The 27,955-nt window shown below is 39.2% G+C and overlaps 1 pseudogene; it reads right to left on the reverse strand.

The window, feature by feature from the left end:
- Nucleotides 1-1,735: 1,735 nt before the first annotated feature.
- Nucleotides 1,736-27,685, reverse strand: LOC131410456 (transforming acidic coiled-coil-containing protein 3-like; annotated as a pseudogene).
- Nucleotides 27,686-27,955: the final 270 nt, after the last annotated feature.

The following is a 27,955-nucleotide window of genomic DNA, read 5'->3' on the forward strand; positions in this document are numbered from 1 at the left end:
TGCCAAATAGACTTAAAGCTCTTTTTCTTCCGGCTCTTTTCTTTTTTTATTTTCCTTAAAATGATTTAAAAATAAATATTTTTATTTATATAGTTGAGACCATCTGCATGTGCATTTTATAGTTTTACTTACATAATATGATATGAAAAGCAGCATTTTCCACATTTCCTGAATATAAAAATACATACAATTATTATCGAGAATTTGAAACAATACTGAAAAATGCAAAGTAAAAAGTGAAAGTCACCCATAACCCCTGAGAGAAAATAACCACTAAAAATTAGATTATGATATACAGGTTTATAAAATTGTATACTCCTTTATCCTTTTAAAATTTTACTATGAATATTTTCTCATTCCCTTAACTTTTCTTTAAAATTGTTCATCTAACTGCTGCATAGTATACCATCATTTGGTTGTACCATGATTTAGGCTGTCCTTAATTATTTTGTCCAATTCCCTTTTATTATAAATAATCCTCTAATGAACATTTTTTCACATCAGTGTTTTTCTGCCTAATTCTTACGAACAAATTTGTATTAAAAAAATACTCTGTCAAGGGTTATAAATCTAGTATAAATTCCTTAATATCTACTCCAATTTATTCCCTCACCTGCAATATATGAATATTCTAATCCGAAGGCACACTAGTAATGGATATTATATATTTTTCTTTCAAATTATTTACCAATATGACAAGCAAAAATGTCTCTAATTTGAATTTATTATTAAAGAGATTTCTTGTATTAATTTTCTTTTTTTGGCTCTTTGTACTACTTTAATAAGTTATTTCCTGCACTTTCCATTCATTTTTCTCTTAGAGGGTTTATAATTTTTACTGTTGTAAATGTTCTCTGTGTATTTATATTAACCTTTGGCCTATCATATATGATGCAAATATTTTTCTTGTTTACCATTTGTAATTTACTTTTCATCACATTTTTTGGTGTCATTTAGATCTAATCTTTTATGTAGCTACATCTGTCCATCTCTGCAGTTCTGCCACTGCTCTTTCTCCTTTGAGGTTTCTCCCCAAGTCAATATCCTATACTTGCTGACTTCAATTTTATTCTAATTGATGTACAGTTTCATTATATTTAATGTTCTAATTTATATGGAACTTATCTATTTTTAAATGAAAAGTACACCTCTAGCTACTTTTTTCCAAAGATTTCACCCATAGTCCAGAACTATTTATTGAAATTTTTCTTCTGCCCTTATTGATTTGTATTGTGGCCTTTTATCAAACAATATATTTTCATATACACTAGTATTTGTCTCTGATGCATCTGTGCTATTTTATTGCTCCATTTGTCTGTTCTTCAGTAAGTCCCACAGCTTTACTAAGATTTTGGTGCATTTTAAATTACATTTAATGGGTATTATTTTCAAGTGTTTTTTCCAGGCATACATTGTCTGTCCATCTCACATCAATATTTCAATTATTGTACCCATTTTATAGATAAGGAAACTGAGCACAGAGAGATTAAGCCCTCCAGCTGTACATGACGAGTCAGGATTTAAACCTAGATGTGTGTAATTCCAAAGCCTGGACTCTAAAATTGCTTTTTTTTTCTTTTTAACTAAAGGGAAACTTTACTTAGCCTTCTTTTTTTAAGCAATCTAGTTTAAAAACAAGTTGAGGTTAAGAGAGCAGAAAGAACATGAAACCTTCTAACAGACAGTCATACAGACAGAAAGAGGGAGAGACAGACATTGGTCAGAGACTTCCATGTCAAATCTTTTCCATCTTGGAAATGTGGTCCTCACCGATTCTGGTCAGCTCACCTATTCTGGTCAGCTCACCGTTTCTTCAGTTTTCTGCTCGACGATCTTCTCCAGCCAGTGGACACACATCTGCTCCTTCCTCAGGCTCACCTGGAAGGCCAAGGCCTCTGCTTGGACTTTGCTCAAGACCTGGGCCATCTCGTTTGCCAGCTTGAGTTTCTCTTCTGCGTTGGCCTTCGGCACTTGGTATCTTTGACCTTCCTTTTCAATTCTTATGTAATCCTCAACAAACTTCTTCAGCGATTCTTCATTGGTGCAGTAGCCTTCCAATCACGTCCTTCTGTTTCTCAAAATGCTTGAGGAGGTCAGAGAAAAATTTTTTCATGGACTTCAGTTCTGCAGTAAGCTTGTCTTTTTCTTTCAGAACCTTCTGGATTTCTGCTTTGGCAAGTTCCTTCTGTTTCGGAGCCTCCTCCATCGCCTGGCCCACGATCCCCTGAAACTCGTCCATGATCTTCCCCATCTCCAGGTTCTTCACGGGGAGCTCCCCACACCTGCTCTTCAGCAGCAGGTTCTCCTTTTGCGTCGCTTCCACGTCCGCGTCCAGGTCCTTCTGGCCGTAATGCAGCACGTCTAGGATGGGCCCCACCGGCAGCATGGACCCCCGGCCCGATGACACACGCGGATGCACGTGGCACAGGAACACCCAGAGCTCAGAAGAAACGAAGTTGCCCCAGCTTCGCCTCAGGCGGGCAGCCGGAGGACGCGCGAGGCGCCGGTCTCCGCGGGCGGTCTTTCAGGAGCGCCTCGGACCTGAGTGTGAAGGCTGTTTCCTCAAGGCGATTCCGTAAACCAGGTCTCCGAACTGCTCAGGTTCTCCTCCTCACCCCGGGGCCTAGAAGCTCGTCCTTCGGGCGGCTCTGGGCCCCGCTGAGGGAGGGAGGGGGAGGGGAAGCACTGGGGCGGCAGGCGAGGCCGGGCCGCTGCTGGGAACCCGCGCGCCCGAAGCCTTCGCGGTTCCCTCCTCGCCCGCCGCTCCCGCAGCCCCGCCACGGGCCGCACCACAGGCGTGTCACCTGTGAGGCTGAGGTACACGCTGGCTCGGAGGAGTCCTCCGCAGCCCCGCGGGTCCCCCGCCCAGCGCCTCGGCCACAGGCCGGAGGCCTCTGTGCAGGGATCCTGGAACCGGGCCTCTCCTCCGCCTCCGAACGGGTTCCAGTTTGCGCCGTCCGGCTGGTCCCAGTCCAGGTTGTGAGGCCCGGGGAGGGGGAATGGGGCGCTCTTCCGCCTCCTCGGGGGCCTTTTCCTGCTCCCGTCTCTTCGCGGGAGATGTGAGGCAGCGTCTCTTTCCCAGTTTCCCTGGTGGGGACGGCCTTTTGCGGCGGCATCGTCAAAGAAGTCACATTCGAGCCTTAGTGGCCCAGTCCTCCGAGACTCGGCCATTTGGCCCTAGGCCTCTTGCCTGTGAGGACTTGGCAACGCGGCCCTCCAGCCTTCGGAGCGGCGGGGCGGGGTTCCCGGGGCCGGAAGCCTGCGGAGGGGGAGGGACCCAGCCGCCCCACGTGCCCTCCGCGTGCTCCTCCCCCCTGCGGCTCAATGGGATCCTCCCTTCTGGCTTGGGCGCCAGCCACCCCAGGCGGGTCTTCTAGGATTTCGGAGGTGCACGGAATGCTTTTATCTAGGGAGTAAGAACTCACGTGTTCCTCCCAGCCCTGCTCAGGGCTGCCAGACATTCGCCTGGAGATGCCATTTGGTGTCAAGACTTCCCGCGACTGGGGAGAGCTTGAGGCATCCAGGCAGCCGGAGGAGCGGGCCAGGCGGCTGGAACGCCGATCGTCAAAATTCACGTCATCCCCTGGAGGGGGCTCGGCATCGGCCGCTGCTGGTTTCTAGAGAATTCCATCGGTCATTTTGGTGTCCACTTCCTTGGTGAACTGTTGGTTCTCTGTCTGGGTCCAGATTTGAAGAAAGTTTTCTAACCCAGCGGTGTCCGTAGCAAAACAAGCCTCAAGTTTGCTCTTCACTCTAGGACTTAAAATCCTGAGCGTCTGTGGATCCCGCAGAGGTGACTGAAGAGTCACCTTCATAGCTTTGGCTACGTTCTTGGGTGGCACATTTTCTTTCTGCGACAGACGAAGAACAGATGATCTTATAGTAAATTCTGGTGGTGAAAACAGGAACTCGCAGTTTTCTATACTTTGGTCACCACCGACAATTCGTCGCTTTGCTTCTTAAATGCTTTACTGCCTTGTGTGGCAGTTTATTCCTGCGTATCTTGTCTCCAGTCCTAAGTGTTTTATATTTTGCTGCTATTATGCTTTCTTATTTTCTCTTTATGTCGTCTAATCATTGCTGTTTGTAAGAAAACTATTGATATTTTATAATATATTGTCTACATAACTTGAATTTTATATTAGTTCTGATTTTTTTAGTTAATTATACTGAAGTGTTAGGTAATCCTGTTAGCTATAAAAAATGATCTTTTGCCTTCTCTTGTGCAACCTTTTAAATGCCCATACATTAGCTGGTGGTATGTAGTTAATTTCTCAACTGGTCTTTTCCGTTTGTTTTGAAACTGTTGTTTTCAATTTGAATGAAAAAAATCACCCATTTTTCCTGTTGGTATAGTGATTCTCATGTCCTTGAGGCTTAATTATTAAGAAGGTAACCTTAAGGCACATTCTCATGTTTGGGTCACAGACCACTACACTGAGCATTATGGAGAATGAGTTTCAAATGATGATTTCTTGGCTTCATAAAATTACAGTCTTTTCAGTAAAGATCCAAGAAACACTTTCCTTCTGGATGTCAACAGTCTACTTAAAAAAGCAGAAATTTAGGCCCATTGAAAATGGTAAAGTCAACAGTCAAAAATAGAGAGTGAAGGGCTCTGCTTGTCTTCATTGATGTTGGTATGAGCTCAATGGTGACATTTGTATAGCTGTGACTGAAAGATTAATGTAATATTCACGATGTTATAATCTGTGCATGTGAGCAGATTACAACCTAAACTTACACTCCTCATACTGTTGTCATTTGTATCAACTGAAAATTTAGTAATTATAATGTCATAAAATTATAATTTTTCCAACTATTATAAAAGAAGTATTTTTTCTTTTCCTATTTAGACACAAATCATGAAAACCAACTCACTTTTAGGATAATTTTAGTATATTCTATTCTCTTATTACATTTCTGGGACAGTTTACAGAATATTATGAAAAATGTTTCCATCTCTAAAACGCCAGTTTTCATGATACTTCCACTGCTTCGTAGATCATTGATTCAGGAAATATTCATTCATTCAATAACAGAAAATGTTGAGTGCCTAATATATGTTATTCATTGATTTGGGTAGTAAAGAAGATTGACGAGCAGCAAAGAAGACAGTCAAGAGTCCTGCCTTTATAGAGCTTATATTCTAGTGAGGGAAACAGGCAATAAACAGTGAAAACTACTTTGGAGAAAGCATAAAGCAATGTGACAGATTTTATTTTCCAAACATTGGAGAATATATATATATCCTATCCCATATGTTCTTCTTACAATGTCATATTGACACTTCTTCATCAAGAGGCAAGGCCTACATCTCCACTCCTCCCTTGAAGCTGGGTAAACATTTGTGACTGCCCCCAACCAATAGAATGCAGCAGAAATGACATTGCCTGACTTCCCAAAGCTAGGTCATATATGGTGATATGGCTTCTGCCTGGCTCGTGCTTACAGGACATTTGCCTTTGGAGCCTTGAGCCACCCTGTAAGAATTCAGACTACCCTGAAGCCACCATGCTGGAGAGACCCTATAGAGAAGGAGAAAGATGAGTGAGGAGCTCCAGCTGTTCCAGTCTCCAGCTTTTTGAGTCTTCCAAGACCAGGTGCCAGACATGTGAATGAAGGCTGAGAGATGACCCCAGCCATAGCCATTGTCTGACTGCAACTTCATAAGAGACTCTAGGCCAGAACTGCCCAGCTGAACCACCCTCAAATTCCTGACCCACAGAAACTGTGAGAGGTAGTAAATGAATATTGTTGTTTTAAGCAACTGAGTTTTGATGTAATTTCTTATGCAATCATAGAACTGGAAGAAGCAGGGTAAAGGAAAAGAGAGGGATAGGAGGGGGTTAGATTTTACATTGATATTCAAGGAAGGCTTCCTCAAGGTTGTAGCATTTGAGCAGAGAATAAAAATGAAATGAACAAAAAAATGAAGAAGCTGTGTATATATCCCTAGAAAGAAAATCCCAAGCAGAAGGGATAGCAAATAAAAGCATCCTGAGGCTGGGGATGCTTGGCCAACTGGACAACCAGCAAGGAGGTATGTTGCTGATGGGAAGTAAACTAGAGGATTAGTGGTTGTATGGACGGCAGGAGTCATATCCATGTGGAACCTTGGAGGCTCCTGAAAAGTTGAGGGGTTTTATTTATGTGTAATGGGAAGCTCTTGGAGGATTTTGAACAAGAAAGTAGTGGGCTCTGATTTATTTCATTTATTTTCTGGATGACTTCTTCCCCTGATATTCTCTCACTGATTTTGCTGCAGCCACATTGCCTGTTTTTCTATTCCTTAAACATACAAAGCTCTTTCCTGACTTAGAGTCTTTGAGATTCCTGTTCCCTCCACCAGCGCTTGTCTCCTCATATCTTTAAATGTGTGTTGCTGCCAGGATTCTTGGTCTGTCTATCCAAACAAAAATACCAGTCCACTTTAGGTGACACTTCCAATCATATCACCCTGTATTTACCTGTTTATGGTGTGTTGCTCCTTCTCAAATGTAAGCTCCATGAGAACAGGGACGATGTCTCTTTTGCTTTCAGATGTGTCCACAGCACGTAGAACAGTGCTTGGAATAAAGTCAGTGCTCCACCAATATTTGTTAAATAAATGCATGAACAATCATATCTTCCATAGATATTGTGAAGAGTAAGAAATACAATGTATGAAAAAATATTGGCATGTAGTTGATTCTTCATGAACCACTAATTTGGAAAATTTTAGATTTTATTTTTTTCCTCCCCAATATTTTTTTTATTGTGAAATTTTTGTTGTACATTATTGTTTATCAGTCACCATAAAAGTGCATCCCTCCACCCCTTGGGCCCACCCCCCACCTGCCTAGCCCCTGGTAACCACCAAACAATTCTATCTGTCCGTGTGTTGGTTTATCTTCCACATATGAGTGAAATCATGTGCTGTTTGTCTTTTCTTTCTGGCTTATTTCACTTAACATAATACCCTCCAGGTCCAGCCATGTTGTTGCAAATGGGACGATTTTGTCTTTTTTTATGGCTGAGTAGTATTCCATGGTATATATATACCACATCTTTTTTATCCAATCATCAGTCAAGGGACACTTGTGTTGCTTCCATGTCTTGGCTATAGTGAATAATGCTGCAATGAACATAGGGGTGCATAAGCCTCTTTGAATTGTTGATTTCAGGTTTGTTGGGTAGATACCCAGTAGTGGGATAGTCGGATCATAAGGTATTTCTATTTTTAATTTTTTGAGGAATCTCCATACTGTTTTCCATAGAGGCCGCACCAGTTTGCATTCCCACCAGCAGTGGATTAGGGTTCCCATTTCTCGACAGCCTCTCCAGCATTTGTTGCTTTTTGTCTTGGTGATTATAGCCATTCTAACGGGTGTAAGGTGATATCTTAGTATGGTTTTGATTTGCATTTCCCTGATGACTAGTGATGTTGAGCATCTTTTCATGTGCCTATTGGCCATCTGTATATCTTCTTTGGAGAAGTGTCTGTTCATTTCCTCTGCCCATTTTTTGATTGGGTTGTTTGTTTTTTTGTTATTCAGTTGTGTGAGTTCTTTATACATTGTGGAGATTAATCCCTTGTCAGATATATGGTTTGCAAATATTTTTTCCCAGCTGGTGGGTTCCCTATTCGTTTTGATCCTGGTTTCATTTGCCTTGTAGAAGCTCTTTAATCTGATGAAGTCCCACTTGCTTATTTTTTTCTTTTGTTTCCCTTGTCTGAGGAGACATGGAATTCAAAAAAGTCCCTCTATGGCTGATAACGAGTAGTGTACTACCTATATTTTCCTCCAGGAGTTTTATAGTTTCAGGTCTCATCTTCAGGTCTTTGATCCATTTTGAGTTAATTTTTTGTGTGTGGTGAAAGAAGATGGTCTACTTTCATTCTTTTGCAAGTGGCTGTCCAGTTTTCCCAGCACCATTTGTTGAAGAGACTTTTCTTTCTCCACTGTATGTACTTAGCTCCTTTGTCAAAGAATAGCTGCCCATAGATATGAGGTTTTATTTCTGGACTTTCAATTCTGTTCTGTTGATCTGTGTGTCTGTTTTTGTACCAGTACCATGCTGTTTTAATTACTATCGCTTTGTAGTATGTTTTGAAGTCAGGGATTGTGATGCCTCCAGCCTTGTTCTTCTTTTTCAGGATTGCTTTAGCTATATGGGGTCTTTTGTTGCCCCATATGAATGTTAGTATTCTTTGTTCCATTTCTGTGAAGAATGTCCTTGGGATTCTGATGGGGATTACATTGAATCTGCAGATTGCTTTAGGTAGTATGGACATTTTAACTATGTTTGTTCTTCCAATCCAAGTGCATGGAATATTTTTCCATTTCTTTATCTCATCATTGATTTCACTCAATACTGTCTTATAGTTTTCATTGTATAAGTCTTTCACTTCCTTGGTTAAATTTACTCCTAGATATTTTATTCTTTTTGTTGCAGTTGTAAATGGGATTGTCTTCTTGAGTTCTCTTTCTGTTAGTTTGTTGTTGGTATATAGAAATTCAACTGATTTCTGTAAGTTGATTTTGTACCCTGCCACTTGGCTGTAGTTGTTGATTATTTCTAATAGTTTTCCAATGGATTCTTTAGGGTTTTCTATATATAAGATCATGTCATCTGCAAATAGTGAGAGTTTCACTTCTTTGTTGCCTATTTGGATTCCTTTTATTCCTTTTTCTTGCCTAATTGCTCTGGCCAGAACCTCCAGTATTGTGTTGAATAAGATTGGCAAGAGTGGGCACCCTTGTCTTGTCCCTGTTTTCAGGGGGATGGCTTTCAGTTTTTCCCCATTGAGTATGATATTGGCTACGGGTTTGTCCTATATGGCCTTTATTATGTTAAGGTACTTTCCTTCTATACCCATTTTGTTGAGAGTTTTTATCATAAATGGATGTTGGATCTTGTCAAAAGCCTTCTCTGCATCTATTGAGACGATCATATGGTTTTTATTCCTCATTTTGTTAATATGGTGTATCACATTGATTGATTTGTGGATGTTGAACCATCCCTGTGTCCCCGGTATAAATCTCACTTGATCATGGTGTATGATCTTTTTAATGTATTGCTGTATTTGGTTTGCCAATATTTTGTTGAGGATTTTTGCATCTGTGTTCATCAGCAATATTGGCCTGTAATTTTCCTTCTTTATATTGTCTTTGCCTGGCTTTGATATCAGGGTGATGTTGGCCTCATAGAATGTGTTGGGAAGGGTTCCATCTTCCTCTATTTTTTGGAATAGTTTGAGAAGGATAGGTATTACATCTTGTTTGAATGTTTGGTAAAACTCTCCAGAGAAGCCATCTGGTCCTGGACTTCTATTTTGGGGGAGGTTTTTGATTGCTGTTTCAGTCTCTTTACCTGTGATTGGTCTATTCAGGTTCTCTATTTCTTCTTGATTCAGTTTTGAGTGTAGGAATTTATCCATTTCTTCCAGTTTGTCCAATTTGTTGGCATATAGTTTTTAGATCATAGTATTCTCTTATGATCTTTTGTATTTCTGTGGTATCTGTTGTAATTTCTCCTTTTTCTTTTCTAATTTTATTTATTTGAGCCTTCTCTCTTTTTTTTCTTGGTGAATCTGGCTAAAGGTTTGTCAATTTTATCTTCTCAAAGAACCAGCTCTTTGTTTCATTGATCCTTTCTACTGTTTTTTTTTTTAATTTCAATTTCATTTATTTCTGCTCTGATTTTTATTATTTCCCTACTTCTGCTGACTTTAAGCTTTGTTTGTTCCTCTTTTTCTAATTCTGTTAGACATAGTTTTAGGTTGCTTATTTAGGCTTTTTCTTGGTTGTTAAGGTGGGCCTGTATTGCTATGAGTTTCCTTCTCAGGACCGCTTTTGCTGCATCCCATATCAGTTGGTACGGTGCATTTTCATTTTCATTTGTCTCCAGATATGCTTTGATTTCTCCTTTAATTTCATCAATGGTCCATTGGTTGTTTAGGAGCATGTTGTTGAGTCTCCACAGCTTTGTCACTTTCCCAGTTTTTTCCTTGTAGTTGATGTCTAACTTCATGGCATTATGGTCTGTAAAGATGCTTGTTATGATTTCAATCTTCTTAAATTTATAGAAGTATGCCTTGTTTACCAACATATGGTCTATTCTTGAGAATGTTCCATGTGCGCTTGAGAAGAATGTGTAATCTGCTGTGTTTGGATGGAGTGCTATGTATATGTCTATTAAGTCCATCTCATCTAGTTTTTCATTTAGGTCCATTATTTCCTTATTTATTTTCTGTCTGGATGATCTGTCCATTGATAAGAGTGTTAAGCTCTTGATAAAAGTGTTAAAGGTGTTAAGATCCCCTACTATTATTATGTTGTTGTTAATATCTCCTTTTAGGTTTGTTAATAGTTGCTTTATGTACCTTGGTGCTCCTGTATTGGGTGCATATACATTTAAAAGTGATACGTCTTCTTGGTGGAGTGTCCCTTTTATCATTATATATTGCCCCTCTTTGTCTCTCATTACCTGTTTTATCTTGAAGTCAACTTTGTCTGATATAAGTATGGCAACACCTGCTTTCTTTTGTTTGCCATTAGCTTGGAGTATTGTCTTCCATCCTTTCACTCTGAGCCTGTGTTTGTCTTTACAGCTGAGATGTGTTTCCTGGAGGCGTCATATTGTTGGGCCTTGTTTTTTAATCCATCACACTGCTCTGTGTCTTTTGATTGGAGAGTTCAGTCCATTTACATTTAGGGTAATTATTTATATATGGGGGCTTGTTGTTGTTATTTTATCACTCTTTATCCAGTCCTTTTGCATTTCTTTTGTTTCTTATCCCATGTGTCTCAGGCTACCAATTTAGTTTGGTAGTTCTGTATGGGGGTTCTCTTAGTTTTATCCTTTTTTATCATGTGTGATTCTGTTCTGCTTATTTGCTTAGTGGTTACCATGATGTTTGTATAAAAAATCTTGTGGATGTGATAGTCCATTTTTTGATGGCCTCTTATTCCCTTAGACTAAGTCAATTCGATCTCTTTCCTCGTCCCCTTCTAAGTTATTGTTGTCACATCTTATTTTTTTTTAAATTTTTTGTTTATTGCAGTAACATTGGTTTATAACATTGTAAAAATTTCAGGTGTACATCATTGTACTTCTATTTCTGCATAGATTACATCATGTTCACCACCAAAATACTAATTACAACCCATCACCACACACATGTACCGAATTATCCCTTTCACCCTCCTCCCTCCTCCCTTCCCCTCTGGTAATCACCAGTCCAATCTCTGTCCCTATGTGTTTGTTTATTGTTGTTATTATCTACTACTTAATGAAGGAAATCATATGGTATTTGACCTTCTCCCTCTGACTTATTTCACTTTGCATTATACCCTCAGTGTCCATCCGTGTTGTCACAAATGGCTGGATTTCATCATTTCTTATGGCTGAGTAGTATTCCATTGTGTATATATACCACATCTTCTTTATCCATTCGTCCCTTGATGGGCACTTAGGTTGCTTCCAAGTCTTGGCTATTGTGAATAACGCTGCAATGAACACAGGGGTGCATGTACCTTTACAAATTGGTGTTTTCAAGTTCTTTGGATAAATACCCAACAGTGGAATAGCTGCATCATATGGTAGTCCTATCCGTGATTTTTTGAGGAATCTCCATACTGTTTTCCATAGTGGCTGCACCAGTTTGCACTCCCACCAGCAGTGTATGAGAGTTCCCTTCTCTCCACATCCTCTCCAACACATGTTGTTTCCTGTCTTGTTAATTATAGCCATTCTGACGGACTTGAGGTGATATCTCATTGTAGTTTTGATTTGCATTTCCCTGATAGTTAGTGATTTTGAACATCTTTTCATGTGTCTGTTGGCCATCTGTATATCTTCTTTGGAGAAATGTCTGTTCAGGGCTTTTGCCCATTTTTTAATTGGGTTATTAGTTTTTTTGTTGTTGACATGCCTGAGTTCTTTATATATTTTGGAGATTAAGCCCTTATCAGAAGTATAGTTTGCAAATATCTTCTCCCAATTGTTAGGTTGTCTTTTCATTTTGTTGATGGTTTCCTTTGCTGTGCAGAAGCTTTTTAGTTTGATGTAGTCCCATTTGTTTATTTTTTCTATTGTTTCTCTTGCCCGGTCAGACATGGTGTTTGAAAAGATGTTGCTAAGACCAATATCAAAGAGGGTACTGCCTATGTTTTCTTCTAGAAGTTTCACAGTTTCAGGTCTTACATTCAAGTCTTAAATCCATTTGGAGTTAATTTTTGTGTTTGGTGTAAGGTAAGGGTCCACTTTCATTTTTTTGCATGTGGCTATCCAGTTTTCCCAACACCATTTGTTGAAGAGACTTTCTTTTCCCCATTGTATGTTCTTGGCTCCTTTGTCAAAGATCAGCTGTTCATAGATGTGTGGGTTGATTTCTGGGATTTCGATTCTATTCCATTGATCTGTGTGTCTGTTTTTGTGCCAGTACCATGCTGTTTTGGTTACTATAGCTTTGTAGTATATTTTGAAATCAGGGAGTGTGATACCTCCAGCTTTGTTCTTTTTTCTCAGGATTCCTTTATCTATTCGGGGTCTTTTGTTGTTCCATATAAATTTTAGGATTCTTTGTTCTATTTCTGTGAAAAATGTTGTTGGAACTTTGATAGGGATTGCATTGAATCTATAGATGGCTTTAGGAAATATGGACATCTTAACTATGTTAATTCTTCCAATCCAAGAGCACGGAATATCTTTCCATTTCTTTGTGTCTTCTTCAATTTCTTTCAGCAATGTTTTATAGTTTTCGGTGTACAGATCTTTTACCTCTTTAGTTAAGTTTATTCCTAGGTATTTTAATCTTTTTGTTGCAATTGTAAATGGGATGGTATTCTTAATTTCTCTTTCTGCTACTTCGTTGTTAGTGTAGAGAAATGCAACTGATTTTTGTATGTTGATTTTGTATCCTGCAACTTTACCATATTCGTTTATTACTTCTAAAAGTTTTCTGGTGGATTCTTTAGGGTGTTCTATATATAAAATCATGTCGTCTGCAAATAGTGACAGTTTCACTTCTTCCTTTCCAATTTGGATTCCTTTTATTTCTTTCTCTTGCCTGATTGCTCTGGCTAGGACTTCCAGTACTTCCAGTAAATACGAGTGGTGACAGTGGGCATCCTTGTCTGGTTCCTGTTCTTAGAGGGATAGCTTTCAGTTTTGCACCATTGAGGATGATATTAGCTGTGGGTTTGTCATATATGGTCTTTATTATGTTGAGGTACTTTCCTTCTATACCCATTTTATTCAGAGTTTTTATCATAAATGGATGCTATATCTTGTCAAATGCTTTCTCTGCATCTATTGAGATGATCATGTGATTTTTATTCTTCATTTTATTAGTGTGGTGTATTACGTTGATTGATTTGAGAATGTTAAACCATCCCTGCATCCCTGGAATAAATCCCACTTGATCATGGTGTATAATCTTTTTAACGTATTGTTGTATGCGATTTGCTAGTATTTTGTTGAGGATTTTTGCATCGAGGTTCATCAGTGATATTGGCCTGTAATTTTCTTTTTTTGTGTTGTCCTTGTCTGGTTTTGGTATCAGGGTAATGTCGGCTTCGTAGAATGAGTTAGGGAGCTTCCCCCCTTCCTCAATTTTTTGGAAGAGTTGGAGAAGGATAGGTATTAAGTCTTCTTTGAATGTTTGGTAGAATTCACCAGGGAAGCCGTCTGGTCCTGGACTTTTATTTTTGGGGAGGTTTGTGATTACTGTTTCGATCTCCTTACTGGTGATTGGTCTATTCAAATTCTCTACTTCTTCTTGTTCCAGTTTTGGAAGGTTCTATGATTCTAAGAATTTATCCATTTCTTCCAGATTGTCGAATTGGTTGGCATATAGCTTTTCATAGTATTCTCTTATAATCTTTTGTATTTCTGAGGTATCTGTTGTAACCTCTCCTCTTTCATTTCTGATTTTACTTATTTGTGCCTTCTCTTTTTTTCTTGGTGAGTCTAGCTAAAGGTTTGTCAATTTTGTTGATCTTTTCAAAGAACCAGCTCTTGGTTTTATTAATTTTTTCTATTTTTATTCATCTCTATTTCATTTATTTCTGCTCTAATTTTTAGTATTTCCCTTCTTCTACCGATTTGGGGCTTTGTTTGTTCTTCTTGTTCCAGTTCCTTTCAGTGCATTGTTAGATTGTTTGATATTTTTCTTGTTTGTTGAGATAGGCCTGTATCGCTATAAACTTCCCTCTTAGAACCGCTTTTGCTGTATCCCGTAAATTCTGGCATGTCGTATTTTCATTTTCATTTGTCTCCAGGTATTTTTTTATTTCTTCTTTGATTTCTTCATTAACCCAGTCGTTGTTCAGTAGCATTTTGTTTAATCTCCACGTATTTGTGGCTTTTCTGATTTTCTTCCTATAGTTGATTTCTAGTTTCATACTGTTGTGGTCAGAAAAGATGCTTGGTATTATTTCAATCTTCTTAAATTTATGGAGACTTGTTTTGTGGCCTAATATGTGATCAATCCTGGAGAATGTTCCATGTACCTTTGAAAAGAACGTGTATTCTTCGGTTTTTGGATGGAATGCTCTGTATATATCTACTAGGTCCATCTGTTCTAGTGTGTTGTTTAAGGCCAATGTTTCCTTATTGATCATCTCTTTGGATGACCTATCCGTTGGTGTAAGTGGCGTGTTAATGTCCCCTACTATTATTGTGTTAGTGTCTATTTCTGTTTTTATGTCTGTTAATAATTGCCTTATATATTTAGGTGCACCTACATTGGGTGCGTAGATATTTACAAGTGTTATATCCTCTTGTTGGATTGTTCCCTTGATCATTATGTAATGCCTTTCCTTGTCTCTTTTTACAGTTTTTGTTTTAAACTCTATTTTGTCTGATATGAGTACTGCTACCCCAGCTTTCTTTTCATTGCCATTTGCGTGGAGTATCTTTTTCCATCCCTTCACTTTCAGTTTGTGAGTGTCTTTAGGTCTGAAGTGTGTCTCTTGTATGCAGCATATATATGGGTCTTGTTTTTTTATCCAGTCAGCCACCCTATGCCGTTTAATTTGAGTATTTAATCCATTGACGTTTAAATAAGTATGTACTTACTGCCATTTTTTAACTTTTTTTTTTTCTCACTGTTTTAGTAGTCCTTCTCTGTTCCTTTCTTCTTCTATACAGAATTGATGGTCACTTTGGTTTGACCTCTGTCTGAAAGCTGTATTCTTTAACTCCCCTCCTCCCTCCTTTTATGTTTTTGATATCATATCTAACCTCTTTTTTTGCATTTGTATCCATTACCCTCTTATCATGGAAATAGATAATTTTTCCTATTTGTGGTCTTCTCTTTTTCCCTTAAATCAGTCCCTTTAACATTTCTTGTAGCACTGGTTTCTTGGTGACAAACTCCTTTAATTTTTGCTTGTCTGGGAAAATTTTGATTTCTCTTTCCATTTTGAATGATAACCTTGCTGGGTAGAGTATTCTTGGCTGTAAGTTTTTTCCTTTTAGCACTTTAAATATATCGTGCCATTCTCTTCTAGCCTGTAAGGTTTCTGCAGAGAAGTCAGCTGATAGCCTTAAGGGGTTTCCTTTATATGTAACTTGACATTCTCTTGCGGCTTTTAGGATTCTCTCTTTATCTTTAATTCTGGACATTTTGATTATGATGTGTCTTGGTGTGTGCCTCTTTGGGTTTATCTTGTTTGGGGCTCTCTGTGCTTCCTGTACCTGGATGTCTGTTTCCTTCCTCAGGTTAGGGAAGTTTTCATCTATTATTTCTTGAAATAGATTCTCTGCCCCTTTGTCTCGCTCTTCTCTTTCTGGGACACATATAACATGGATGTTAGTGTGCTTGACGTTGTCCCAGATGTCCCTTAGACTGTCCTCACTCTTTTTAATTCTTTTCTCTTTTAGCTGTTCACCTTGGGTAATTTCTTCTAGTCTTTCTTCCAGCTCACAGATCCGTTCTTCTGTATCCTCTACTCTGCTTTTGAATCCCTCTAGTCAATTTTTCATTTCCAGTATTGTATTCTTCATTTCTGATTGGTTCTTTTTTATATCTTCCATTTCTTTGTTGACATTCTGACTGAGTTCATCTATTCTTCTCCCCAGATCAATGAGCATCCTTAACACTCTTAGTTTGAACTCTCTGTCGGGTAGGTTGCTCATTTCTGTTTCACTTAGTTCCTTTTCTGGGGTTTTGTCCTGTTCCCTACTTGGAATGTATTCTTTTGCCTCCTCATTTTGCCTCTTTCCCTGTGCTTCCCATGTATTAGGTAGGTCAGCTACGTCTCCTGTTCTTGGATTGGTGACCTTATGTAAGTGATGCCTTAGGAGGCTTCCAGTGTGCTTCCCTCAGTTCTCAATGTTCCAGGGGTGACCCCTATGTGGGCTACGTGTGTCCTTCTGTTGTTGCCTGTTTGCTCTCCCTGTAGGCACCCAGGGAGGCCGAGTTATGCTCCTGGCCAGCTGTTGTAATGCTCAGCTGCTTGTAGTTGTTGTGGGCCCTTCAGTCTCTTTATCAGGTGTGGGGAGCCCCAGCACAGTTGGCTGCAAGTTCTAATACCACATTTGTGTTGCAGTATTTCTTTTAAGTGAGTAGGCCCCCAGTGTGGCAGGTTGTTAGACTCAGGGCCTTACAATTGCTGTAAGCCTGTAGCCTATTAGGTCTCTTGTCAGCTCTCTGAAGATTGCAGCTGGGTGGGGCTGGCCTCAGGCACAGGAGCACCCAATTGTTTCAGGCTTTGGAAGGTGGGGCAAACCCCCTATGTGGGTCTTTGAGAAACACAAGTCTTCTGCAGCTGACAAGCCCTGCCGCCCACAGGTCCACACACACAGTCAACACAGTCCTGCCCCATGTGTGCACCCCGACCTCCCCAAGCGGACCCAGTCTCTCCACGGCAGGAGCCCCACACACTCCACCACCGCCCCACACTCTCCACCCGCTCCTTGTGCACACCCTGCCCCACTAAAGTCGGCTCAGTTGCCAGGCTGCAGAGAATCCAGTCACCAATCTATGCAGGCCCACAAGTTGCCTGAGGGCTTGTTGTTGAGTGGGGCCAGTCTCTAGGGTGGGCTGCCTGCCCTGGCTGAGCTGGATTAAATCGGTGCTCTAGCAGGTGGGGCAGACCCTGGGCTAGCAGGCCTCAGGGAGAACTCCAATGGCGTCTGTGTCAGCCCGCCCACACCAGGCCTCAACAATGGCCGCCACCAATGTCCCAGTACCTGGAGTGTTCTCACCGCTCACCGAGATGCACTTAGGGCCTATTCGGTGAGTCTCTTTTCACCACAGCACTGTGCACCTTTCTTTCTGGGGATTTTAGGATGCTTTCTGAAATGGAGGAGTTTGCGCGCGGGCCCTTTAACAGCCGATTTTAGTTTCTTTGTGAAGTGGGTTTTCTGGGGGTACTCCCCAATGTTTTAGTAGCAGGCAAAGTCAGATATTATGCCGCTGGTCTCGATTGTGCTGGGTCCACAAAATGCCCACAGCGGGGGCGCTCTCTGGCCAGGGCCCTGCGCCTCCAGGGAGGCTGCGTACCTGTTAGCTGCTCCCGGCTGCCGTGAAGCTGGCAGCTTGTGAAAGCAGCATTTTTCCTCTCCAGAAGGGAGTCTCTGCCTCTTCCACCTCAGTTAAGATTGTCCATTTTTGCAGGAGTTCCTCTTATCCAGTTTTCAGTTCTGTCTCAGGGGTAATTTTTCCACAGGTAGTTGTAAATTGTCTGTGTCCATGGGAGGAGGTGAGTTCCACGTCTGCTTAGGCTGCCATCTTGACTCCTGAGCCTGTTGTCACATCTTATTCCTTCTTGTGTTGTGAGTTCGTGTTTAACATGATGAGGTTATATTTATGCTTACCTTCCCTTGATCTTTGGTTTTATAATTAAGTGTTTGCTAATCTATTTTGATAGAGGACTGTAATTTTTCTGGTTCTGTCGACCTATTTTCCTCCTTGTTCAAAACTTTGAATCCCATTTCCCTTTTTTCCTCAGGGATGAGGGCCTTCTTGAGCACTTCTTGTAGTGGGGGTCTTGTGGCAATGAACTCCCTTAGCTTTTGTTTATCTGGGATAGTTATTATTTCTCCATCATATCGGAAAGATATTTTTGCTGGATAGAGTGTTCTTGGCTGAAAGTTTTTGTCCTTCAGAATTTTGAATATATCATTCCACTCTCTCCTAGCTTGTAAAGTTTCTGTCGAGAAATCGGCTAAGAGCCTGATAGGAAATCCATTGTATGTTATTTTTTTTTTTGCCTAGCTGCCCTTAATATTTTTTCTTTGTCATTGACTTTTGTTAGCTTTACTACTATATGTTTTGGAGAGGGTCTTTTTGTGTTGCTGTATTTAGGAGATCTATTGATTTTATTCACTGGTATTTCCAGCTCCTTCCCCAGGTTTGGGAAGTTCTCAGATATTATTTCTTTGAACAAGTTCTCTGCTCCTTTTTCCCTCTCTTCTCCCTCTGGAATACCTATAATCCTTATGTTGGGTTTCCTAATTGAGTCAGATATTTCTTGGAGAGTTTCTTCGTTTCTCTTTAGTCTTAGTTCTCTTTCCTCATCCATCTGGAGCATTTCTGCATTGCTGTCCTCAATATTGCTAATTCTTTCCTCCATATTGTCAGCTCTGATGCTTAAGGCTTCCAGATTTGTCTTTATCTCCTCTATTGTGTTTTTCATCTCTAAGATTTCTGATTGGTTTTTTTTTTTTTTGTAGTTTCAATCTCTTTTGTGAAAAAATCCTGATTTCATTGCATTGTCTGTCTGTGTTTTCTTGTATTTCATTAAGATTTTTTATGATGGCTATTTTGAATTCTCTGTCATTACGGTTATACATTTCTGTGCTTTCTGGGTTGACTTCTGGGTGCTTGTCATTTTCCTTTTGGTATAGAGATTTAATATATTTTTGCATGGTACCTGTTGGTGTTGGCTTACTTTTCCTCATAGCGAAAATATATGATTACAGTTTACTCTTTCTGCCACTGGGTGGGGGTCAAGGGCTGTGTATTCTGGCCCACATCAATCCACGGGCACTCTTGTCAGCCCCTGGCTGATCTGAGGTGTGGCTGAGTGGTGGCTGCTGCGGGGGGAGCGCGGGAACAGCTGAGACTGGAGCGCAGCTAGGCCAAAGCAGCTGGGGCTCAGGTGAGGGTGGGTTGAAGCAACTGCCGCTGAAGTGCTGCTGGGCCAAAGAAGCAGGAGCTGGAGCACCGCTGGATGGAAGAAGCTGGAACTGGAGTGTGCTGGGCCAAAGAAGGAGGAGCTGGAGCACAGCTGGGCCAAAGAAGCTGGAACTGGAGTATGGTGGGCTGAAGTTGCTGGTGCCAAGTCAGCTGGAGCCTGAGCACAGGCCAAGCCAAAGCCACTGGAGCCAGGGGTGGGGACGGTCAAGCCAAAGGAGCTGGGGGTGGGGCACGGTCCAGCCGAAGAAGCTGGGGCCGTGGCACAGTGGAGCTGGAGAAGCTGGGGTCATGGCTTGGTCCAGCTGGAGCAGCTGGGGCTGTGGCATGGGGGGTCTGAGCTGCCACTGCCTCTGGTGCGGGGGTGCAGGGTCACCCTACTGCTGGTCAGGTCCAGACACCTGGGGGCCACTGCATATGGGGGTGGGGTGCAGTCACGCTGCCCCTGTTGGTGGGGCCTCGGTGCCTGGGGGCCACTGCCTCTGGGGACGGGGCTGAGCTGAAGCGCCGCTGTGCTGAAGCGCCAGTTGGGCAGGCCAGGTGGGGGAGGGGCACTTACTTTCGCCTCCCAGATCTCAGAGATTTCTCACCTCGCTGTCGCTCTCTGCTCTCCTGAGAGGCTAGTTTATTGAAACTACCCTCACAACAGTTCCGCTCCCTCCATAGGGGGATCCCCTCAGGCTGTGAGGGGTCTTGGAGATTGCCATTTTTCACACAGCGAGCCACCCCTCCCCCTCCTCTGAGAGCCGCATAGTCTCAGTCTCTGGGTCGCAGTCCTTGGGGAAGGAAGGGAGCTCCTCTTACCTCCTTCCACTTACTCTGGAGATTCTAGCACCTCAGTCCTTGGGTGTACGGCTGCCTGGGTGCCTCAGACGTCCCCTGGGTTGTGTGAACAGCTTCTGTTGGAAAATGAATGTCCTTTTTGTTGTGTCTTAGAGGGGGAAAGTTCAATGGGGGAAGCTCACTCTGCCATGATGCTGATGTCATTCCTCCCCCAATATTTTTCTTACTTATTTTTAACTGAATTCCATCTCTATTCTTATTTGCTCCATACAATACAAGCAAAATATCTTCAATTATTTGGCTCATTCCAATTGTTTTGCTTTTAATTCCAAAATTAATCTAATAGTTATCTTACAGATAGACTCTTCACAAGAGAAAAACTTTAATAAATGTGAATAGAGATTTTTAAATCTAAATATTTTTGGAAGTATTTTAGGTCTAGTACTCCTCTACTGTACTCTACAAAACTTGTTAAAGCTAGATGAATAAATTACATGTGGGGTTGAATTTTGTAAAACTACATTTTAGTTTTAAGTGGTAAAAAGTAGTCATTCACTAAAATCAAACATCAACATCATAGCAGCTAAGATTTGCACCTGCAGTAGTAATGAGTTATGGCTAGACCCATCATTCATGTCTCCAACAATTTCTACCCCAATCCTATACCTAGCATCATGTCAAAATCAATCTACAGTGTTAGAAATGGCCAAAGCATCCACACCATCTTTAAAGGATTTCATTAGCAGGATCACCAAATAGAGATAGGTCCCACAAAAGTGGTGTATTTTACTCATGGTGAATTCCTGCATTATCTGAATCAAACTTAAATTCTGTAAAATACATCCCATAACAGATTAAAAGCAGAAGAGGCTGCAGAGCCATCACAAATACTTGGGAGCTTTTAAGATTTTCTCTGTCCTCCCCTAAGCTGCTAGGTCAAACAGTAGGCTTGCATTAGTTTTGTTTTGAGCTCTCAGAGCAAACAATGAGCTTTCAGAGGCAGCCCAGGAGTTAAGTACCAAAGTTCTGAGAGTTTCTACCCCAAATGGAACATTTTTCAGCATAATTCTGCCAGCTTTCAAAGCAATAAAATAAAAACAAATAATATTTCCATCTTAAAGCTATCTATGAAAATATTTGATTCATTATTCTCAGCTAGAGAAAGCCATAACTTTTCTTAATACACGTCATGGCTCATACTAACAGTCTTCATTTTGCTAGGAAAAATAAAAACATTGTGTTACTCCACTATTGAACACATTTTATATAGACTGTGTTTTATATAGACAAGTTCATCATATAGTTGAGCATGAATAGCCTCACTGTAGTTTCAGTACAATGGACATTTAGTGACAATGAAATGCTTTTTTAATAAACACATGTGAAAACACCTATTAAATGATTTATTGGTTTCCTGGTAAGTTTTATGCAGATATAGAGTAGAAGGTATGCTCAGCTATATTCAAAAACTCATTTTCCTCCCTCTAAATATGTCCCCCCATGTGCTAGCTCGTCTCTAAAATTATGTTGACAAGAAAGTTTTTTATTGCGGCATTACTTAGAAATATTAAAATGCAAATAATTCTTGGAGAAGGAAGACATTGACCTAAAGTTCCACAAAGGCCTAAATTACTGACATCAAATCATTTCTTAAAAGAAGCCAGAAAGTCATTATTTTGCAAGGGACTACTCTCTCCCACTTCAAAACCTTGACAAGTTATTAAATTGGCCACACTGATGTATAACAAATACTTCAAAACAAATAGTGTCTGAGATGACCAAATTCTCTATATGTTTAAAATTTAAAAAGACTTTTTTGGTTTAAGTAAGGCCATATTCTTCATATTCAAAAATAATGAAATGTGATCTTGACTTGCACAGTTTTACATTTTTTCAGATGTACACAGATTTTGTCAAAATACAGGATTCTTCATCCACTTAAGTAGTTTCAGTAAATACAATGAATGTGCCTATATATTTATTTATGTTATGCTTAATTCACATCGACAAAAAATAGATTACTACATACTTGTAGTACTGTAAATATGTTGATATATATGCACAGGACCTCCCCCCACCATAAGCTCCATAAAATACTGAATATTAATTACTTAATTGTATATTCATTCTCATTAAATGCAAGAAAACCCAACTGCCTTCCTCATTACTATTGCCTAAAACCCCTAATATAATTACAGGATTATCTAAATGAAAAAAAGAAAGAAGAAGGAAAGAAAAGGTGGCTGATTGACTATAATATCAGAAATCACAGAAATAAGATGTATTTATATCTAAGAGGATAAATACAGGTCAAAATATAATAAGGACTTAAAGTCATTGCTAACCTCACATGATTTACATGGACAAGTTAGATTTAAAAAGACTTTCACAAGAATCTAGCACAGCATGGTGGTAGAATAGAATGAGCTCTGGATTTGGAGTCACAGTAAGCAGGTTCAGCCTCTAGCCCTACTCCTTGCTGGTGATCTAAACACTTAGGCTTTCTACATTTCAGTTTATTAGTCTACAAATAAGAAGACAAAAAAGGTAAAGATAAGCCTGGATCTATTTCCAGCCTCACCACTTACCAACTCAATGACCTTGGGAAACCACTTAATATTTCCAGCCACAAAGTATCACTAATCATAGAACTTACTTCACTAGGTTGTCATGAAGTTTCAGAGAGATAATGCACGTAACTTAGTGACCATTGTCCCTGGTTGAAGGAAAGATTTGATAAATGGGAGCTATCATTAAAATATTGACGAGATACAAGAAAAGCCGCCCTACCATCCTTGACTGTTCTTGTAAGGCTCAACCTCTAATAATGCTTATGAAAAACTATTACACAACTGAATTACTATTAAAACCATTCCAGGCTTACCATTAGGTCTATATTTGTTCATATTTAATTAATTTAACTGATAATTGAGTATTAATACAATGAACATCGAAGAAAATTTGAAAGTGTTTTATTATGTAGTCATGAATATTTATAGGCAGATCTGCTTCTGACTTAATTACCTTCACATGTTAGAAAAGGAAATATTAATTAAGTTTAAAAATCCCAAATTAACTATTGTAAATGAAGCTTTATGTGACTAGAGCAGGAAATGACTAGCTTAAGTCTATGCCTGGATTTTAAAATTCCTTTTGCAACTAATAAACCTATCAATTCCAAGTCCAAAGCACCAAAATTAAAGTTAATTTGAGAGTTTTATGTCAGACATTTAGAAACATTCATTGAAAATATCCTAATTAACCTAGTTTAATAATTTTATGTAATTATAAGAAACATTGCTTTTATTAGATTATTTTAAAAGCAAGCATTGCCTTTTCAAATTAGTGTAGCATTTTATAATATCTAAACCTATGCAATTTTAGGAAAAATGTGTATTTTAAGTTAAAACCTCAACTTTAAATATTTCAAAATATGTTAACATAGTTTGTGATTTTTTAAAAAACTATGCTCAATTTAACAAAAAATAGATGCATTTTGATCCTTTATTTGACAGATCTATCTATGTATGTGCCTTAACGGCCAAATTTCTTTTAAACACTAGAGAAAATGTCAAATTTTTCTGAACTGCTATCAAGTAGATTTACCAGGTAAATTTTGGGTCAAAAAAAATCGCTGGAAATGTATGAAAATATCTAACATTCTGTACGAATTAAACTTTTTTGTTAAGGGCAATGTAAATGCTACATATACTATGCAATATGTTGGCCATCCATTCTCTCAACCAGAATCATATTAGCATCTACTTCCACATATTTATTCTTCAATAAATGTTTACTGAAGACCATGCTAGTTATTTGCTGGATGGAACTAACTTATGGTCCAAATAATAACCCTGACATAACTTTGGAATCACGAAAGAAAAACTAAATATTTAACTGTATTTATTGTTTGCCAATTTTTTCAAATTTCATAACTTGTTTACTTATAACAAGATTTCATTAAAAGACTGATAAAATAATGTACACATTGTTACTATCTGTTAACTAGAATATTTGGTTTGCCAAAGAGTCTCATTCTCTCATTTTGCTCAAACAGAATGAATTAAATTACATGTGATATCTGATATATTCTCAGTGTTGTCTTGATGATTACTTTATTATTTGTATTTTTTAGTATTTAAGATTCTTAGGAATCTCATTTTTATCCTTTAGAGAATTTTTTATTATTCTATTAGGCAATAAAATAACAATGCCTATTTTGGGAATAGAAATCTCTTGGTTCCATGGCATATCTTTAGAATTTCTACACCGTGGACTTACGTCAATGGATGATAAATCTTTGGTTCTTGAAGATGTCCAACTAGTGTATAAAAGCCAATTGTCAAGATAATAACTTGGATGTTTCTCATTTTTCACATTTGTTTTGAATTCTTTGCCAAACTCATATATTTATCTTTTAGGGGGAAATCATGTTAATGAAAATAAGCATATGTCTCCAAATCCAAAAGCCAGCACTTACAGAGCTATGATAAAGGAAATCAGAGGGGGAGGACATTTGTAAGAATTATCATTGATGTGCATTGCTTCCATATCTCCCTTTTCCTTTGGCTTTTGTAAAAGTCTGTGTTTTTGTGAATGTGCTCTGAGTCTGTTCAAGGCAGCTGCTCCATTTCCCTTAAGTTACAAATCCAGGAAGCAGTGGGCAGTAAGGAGGATAGCCATCAGAGGATAGGGTGGCTCTCTTACATTGACACAGTCAGTGTGAATATTGAAGACCACCTAAGTCGTGCTTTGTAACTGAACTGTATATAAAATGTTGATAATGGAAAGAGCTCAGATACAAAAAATATCAATAACATTATAGAAAATAAAATCTAGTCCTTTTAATTATATTTATTTATGTTTTCCAAAAATTATCCTGAAAACTAAAGAGAATGTACAGATTGGTATGATTAACTCCAAGTAGCACACTACTCTACTAACTGTAAGATTAGTCCCTAGTATATCACTCACCATTGTTGTGAGCCACTACTGCTCTTGTAGCTATAACTCATCAGATAAACCAGATTAAAAGATTCTGAAGGTCAAGGAATGTGATTTCTTTTGGGTAGTTCATCCCCAGGGTTTAAAATTAGAACTCACACTTTTATACATCAAGCCACAAAAGGAAGATGGCATGCCTCCGTTATGGACAATGGAGTGGCTTTATTTTTTATTTTTGAGGGGGATGTTATTTGTTATATTTTGTTTTGTTTTGCACTTTAAAAATTTATTTAAAAAATTTAAAAATTGTACTTTAACCTTATTCTAATCAAAGACATAATCTATAATTTTTAGATAGGGAAAACATCTTTCAGAAATAAGGATTTTTTTAATTAAAAAAAAGTAGATGTCTCAATTTATTTCAAGGTCAGTCTATATTAAACTCAAAACGCTCCTCCTGAAAAATTCTTGTGAATTATAATATGAGATTTATAATTTATCTGAAATGCTCTTAATAGAGTTTATTTTTAATAGGATGTAGACTAAAACTATATGGCAATTGAGCAGAGCATTATGAAGCACCATATGGGCTTCTAAACTGAGAAGATGATACACATGGGACCTGCCAACTATTCCTCTCTGTCTCTCCTTCTCCACCTGCCAGTCTCCCACCACATCCTGAATTCTGTCATGATATTGGGTGCCTTTGGTATAAATTACTTAAATGGCAGTCTATGTGTTCCTCAATAAACATCTCTTAACCATGAAAGGCAGAAAATAAAAAGAACTTAACCTTACTAAAAATCAGTGGCCTGTTTTAAGCTACAGGACTATCAACTTATAAACTTTTCCAAATGGAGATAAGAGGTGACAAACAGTTACCTGACCATAATTAGAGACCAGGGCTAGTGATGAACAGATAATGACAAAATTAAAGCAGAGTGAATTGCTCAGAGTAGCAGCTAGACGAGCCCTGACAGGTACTAGTAAATAAAAGAATTGAAGCACAATATGGTTTTCAGGTTTCTCTCCCCCGTTTATGGTCAAGTTTTAAGCATTTTTTCTTTTATAGGAAGATAAATGCTTCTTTTTCCTGTTTATCCTTCCTTCTGCTGTCCACACTTATGGTTTAAGTCATAAGAAAAAAAATTGTGTAAAATGTTTATAAAAACATGAGATTGGGGACATACCACCAGCTCAGAGGATTAAACATCTGTGGCATCTGCTCTGGTGGCAGAAAATCAAATTCAGCCTATGGAAAAATGAGGCAGTAGGGGGAGGATTTCTTTGATATATTCTTTCCCACTCACCTCCCAATCCCTCCTCTTCCTCTCATTTAAGTGGGGAGAATGTCTGTTAAAATGCTGTATGCATAGTATTGTTTCAACATTTTAACTTATAATTGCAGTTACTAGCCTTGCTTTTCTGCCTGTGTTGCCTGTGCCTTCCTGATTCTCTCCACATTTCTCTCTCTGATGATTCCTCTTGCCTTCCCATTCCCTTGTCCTCTTTCTGGTTCTTCTCGTTTTGTTTCTCTCATTTTCCTGTGATGGGAAAAAAACAAAGAGGTGGAATTCAGTAAAAGACATGATGAGGATGAAAAGGAATACGTGGTACAATAGCCATGTCTAATTTTATCATTTACTATTTGTGTAATATTGTTTTCCCAGAACTTATTTATCTTACAACTGGAAGTTCGTACCCTTTGACCCACATCTCCCCATTTCCCCTAACCCCCTGCTCCTGGCAACTACCCTTCTACTGTCTGTTTCTGAGTTCAGCTTTTTTTTGATTCCACATATAAGTGAAATCATAGAATATTTGTCTTTCTTTGTCTGACTTATTTCACTTAGCATGTTTCACAACATGGTCCATCCATGTTGTAGCAAATGGCAGAATTTTCTTTTTTTATGGCTGAATAATATTCCATTTTGTGTGTGTGTGTGTGTGTGTGTGTATCACATTTTCTTTATCCATTCATCCATCAATATCCACTATTGTGAATAATGTAATACTTATTATTTTTATAATAATTAAGTGCCTATTACAAGGAGTTTTCTTCTTTTTACCATTTAAATATGCCCCTTTAGAGCCAAGTTATTAGACACATCATGTTTTTTCTTAGTCCATAGCTATATATTTCCCTAAGTAATACTATCAGGATTACTCCATATCTATTTCCAAAAAGTAAGAATTGGAAAAGGGAGAAGAGGCACAGGTAGAAGAGTGAAGGACAGAATGGAGAAAGAGGGCAGCTATTTCTCCCTGTCTCTCTCTGCCGTGGTTGGCTTCTCTGATAATGGCTGCACATTTTCCATGGCTCCAGCTCCCACTAGACAACCCCACCCTCTGTGGTCCCAGCTCCTGCCAAGCAGCCCCTGCCCTGGCCCTCGCCCTCACCACCCAGGCTCCAGGAGCACAGCGAGCCCCAAGAGTGGGAGTACCTCCTCTGCGGCTGCTGTCCTCTGGGTTGTTTCACTCTTCCCTGCTCACTGTCTTGTTTCTTCCACGACTAACATAACAAATTCCCTCTCATAAATTTTTTCTGTTTGAAAGATCTAAAATGGTTTCTATTTTCTTGACTGAACCCTGATAGATACAAATATTATAGTGGAAAGAGCCCTACAAATGAAGTTAGAAGACCTGATTTCATGTCCTAAGTGTGACTAATTAGCTGGAAGGTTTGGGTCAGGTCATTTAACCTCAAGTTCATAAAGTTGCTTTATGGCTCAAATATCATAGTTTACAGTGAGAGCTCTCTAACTCACCTCCATTAACAGACTTGTCAGATTCATAAAAGCTCTCCGTTCTTCTGTAAAACATACTGACTGATATCTATGGCACAGTGAAAGCACAGAGCTGGTAGTCCTTTTTCCAGGAGGCTGCACTTCTGCCCCTGCATTCTGATTTATGTTCTTACCAAGAGTTGGTTGTGTTTATTCAAGACCTGTTTATGCCAGTTGTTAGTGTAATTACATAATGTAATTAGTGAGTGGCAGAGGCCCAGCTAGTTTGGTGACTTTTACCATGTAGAGATGTAAGAGGAGGACTGGAAACAAGTAAGAAGTGATGTTTTGGAGCACTATAGAGTTG

This window comes from Diceros bicornis, chromosome 10, assembly GCF_020826845.1.
Source record: "Diceros bicornis minor isolate mBicDic1 chromosome 10, mDicBic1.mat.cur, whole genome shotgun sequence".
Lineage (NCBI taxonomy): Eukaryota > Metazoa > Chordata > Mammalia > Perissodactyla > Rhinocerotidae > Diceros > Diceros bicornis.